Raw genomic sequence first — 3,005 nt, forward strand, 5'->3', positions numbered from 1 at the left:
CACACAGGAGAGAAACCATACAAATGCCAGGAGTGTGGGAAATGTTTTGCTCAGAATTCACATCTTGTGAGCCACCAGAGACTTCATACAGGAGAGAAACCGTTTGAGTGCCCTGAGTGTGGGAAAAGGTTTGCTCAGAGTTCATACCTTGTGCACCACAGGAGACTTCATACAGGCGAGAAACCATACAAGTGCCAAGAGTGTGGTGAATGTTTTTCTTGGAATTCAGCTCTTGTGACACATCAGAAAATCCACACTGGAGAGAAGCCTTACAAATGCGGGGAGTGTGGTAAATGCTTTGCTCACAGTCAAAAGCTAATAATCCACCAGAGACTCCACACAGGACAGAAACCATACAAATGCCAGGAATGTGGGAAATGTTTTATTCAGAGTTCACACCTTGTGAGCCACCAGCGACTTCACACAGGAGAGAAACCATACAAATGCCAGGAGTGTGGGAAATGTTTTGCTCAGAGTTCATACCTTGTGAAGCACAAGAGACTCCATACGGGAGAGAAACCATATAAATGCCTGGTGTGTGGGAAATGTTTTGCTCAGAGTTCACACCTTGTAAATCACAAGAGACTCCACGTAGGAGAGAAGCCATGCAAACTTTAGGAATGTTGGAAATGTTTTGCTCACATTTTATATCTTGTGAAGTACAAGAGAGCCCCCACAGGTGATAAACCATTAAAAATATGTATGTAGGAAATGCTTTGCTTCCATGTTAACGTTTTGAGCTCAGTGAAATGTATAAACAGAAATCAGGTCTGAATAGAATCCAAAATGTATGTAATTCCACCAATTGTTTTTCATAGGGCTTAGTTTCCAGAACTTTTACTGTCTTGGTTATCCTGTTTTGGAAATATTCCAGCTAGTCAATGCCCCTCTAGAACTAAGTTAACTAGAGCTATACACAGTATTCCTGGTGAAGCCTGGCCGAAGGGGAGCAGCGTGGTGCTATAATTTCCCTTGATCTGGGTACTGTATATCTGCCTAGAATTGGACTGGCTGTTTTCCTGTTGCTACCACACTGTTGATTCACAATGAATTTGTGGTAACAGACAACATGTCGCAGTCATCCCTCTCTCATGGGAGACACTCAGAATATCGCATGCAAGTCCCTTTATTACTCTTAGTGCTAATTTGATATATGTTTTGTAAACATTTAAGCCCCTGAAGTCTGTATACTCAGGAAATAAGTGTCTCTGTGGAGAGTAAAAAGCTCACTGTGTGTAAGAAATACAAGCTTTCCAGCTAGTTCTGAGCATGTAGCCATTTAAAATCAAAACAAAATCTGCTAGATAAAACAATAAACAAGCAACCAGACTATAATGAAAAACTAAAAAGCTGTATTGCATTGGTACAATAGGGTTATTCATAGGTTTATTTATCTGATGGCTGATGCAATCATCTGATGGCAGGCAGCCAGAAATGTTGGGGAGTGACACTCTCAGGTGGTTGGTCTATTACATGGCTTCATATAAATAGTCAGAGAAATCTCACTTCCCATTGAACCAAAACTCTTTGTTGACATTAATGAGAATTAGTCTCTGCTTTGACAGATAGATGATGAAGATACTATAAAATGCTCCCCAACAGCCAGTGAAATCTCACTTCCCATCACATGGGGAAATTTTTATTGGCATTAATGGGGATTTATTAGATTTGTCTCTGACTGGACCAGTAGATGCTGGTGATAAAAGTTCCCTTCTGAGAGATGCAGGCTATGTCTTTACAAAGGCCTCCACAGTTACTGCTCATACTAACCCTTGTTCTAAATATTAAACAAGCTTTATTAAATACAGTATAAACTATTTATCTTGATAAGTAAGTGTGTGTTAAAGAAGTAACAAGAATGAGCCTAGACAAGAAGTCTGTGGTCCTCTTTTTGCAGTGTGTGCATACATGTGTACTTCTTTGTGCATTTTAATAAAATAGCCTAAAGATTACTAAACTGAATACTCATTCTCCCATTGGTTGGGCCTCTAAGCAACTAATTCTGACTTTACTATCCCTAGCTCTGGCAGTTAGAGGTAGTGAGTTGGGTCTTCACCATGACCAAACGTTAACAGCTGTACAGTGGTAGAGGTTAATTTATATTAGCTGTTATTGTGTGTATATTCTGCTACGGTTCCTAGTATTTTATCTTATATGGTTTTTGTGGTACGTAGGTGAAGGAGACAAGCATGGTCTGTCCAGTTTTTTTAGTGTTTGGTCCTGAGATGCTGTGAAGACGTAGTAGTTTGGGTGACATCAATACCAGAAAAGTTTCTACAGATCATGAAACTCCCTGGACGGAGCGGGTGTCCTGTTTCCCTGCAAGGAAGACATAGCCTGATCCGAGTGGGGTTCCATGAAGAGGTAGTATTACCCGACTCAAGAGGGAGGGAGATTTCTGGTACCCCAACGAGGGAGACAGGCGGAGGCAGGAGAAGGAGTCACTAGAGGGAGAGTGGTGGGATCCCCAGGGAGCTCAGTGGGAACAATGCCCAGGATCCGTCCTGTTGGGGATTTAGACTTTTCAGCCAGAGATCTCTTGGGCTACAAACCCCAGAATTCCACAGGAGACATCCAGAGCAGCTGAAGCGGAATAATAGCACTATAACAGTGTAATAAGAGCCAGCCTGGTGTAATGGTTTGAGTGTTTGAGAGCAGGTGCCAAGAACAGAACTGCCTTCCTAGAATAATGGGAGGTTTAAAGGAAAAGAGCTGGTTTCCTAGAGTAAGGGTTCAATAGAAGAGAACTGCCTTCCTAGAGGGAAAGGGTTTATAGAATAAAGCTGGCTTCCTAGAAGGGAAGGGTGAAAGGGATAGAGTTCTCTTCCTAGAAGGGAAAGGTGAAAGGGATAGAGATGGCTTAATGAAAGGGAAGGATAGAGTTCCCTTCCTAGAAGGGAAGAGTGAAAGGGATAGAGTTCTCTTCCTAGAAGGGGTGGAAGGGATAGAGCTGGATTCCTAGAGGGGAAGGGTGAAAGGGATAGAGTTCTCTTCCTAGAAGGGAA

General features: G+C 42.2%; 1 pseudogene; it reads left to right on the forward strand.

Moving 5' to 3' along the window:
* The window catches only part of LOC121921834, an 11,879-nt pseudogene extending 9,940 nt beyond the window's left edge, over positions 1-1,939 (forward strand).
* Positions 1,940-3,005: the final 1,066 nt, after the last annotated feature.

Source organism: Sceloporus undulatus, chromosome 2 (genome assembly GCF_019175285.1).
Source record: "Sceloporus undulatus isolate JIND9_A2432 ecotype Alabama chromosome 2, SceUnd_v1.1, whole genome shotgun sequence".
Taxonomy (NCBI): domain Eukaryota; kingdom Metazoa; phylum Chordata; class Lepidosauria; order Squamata; family Phrynosomatidae; genus Sceloporus; species Sceloporus undulatus.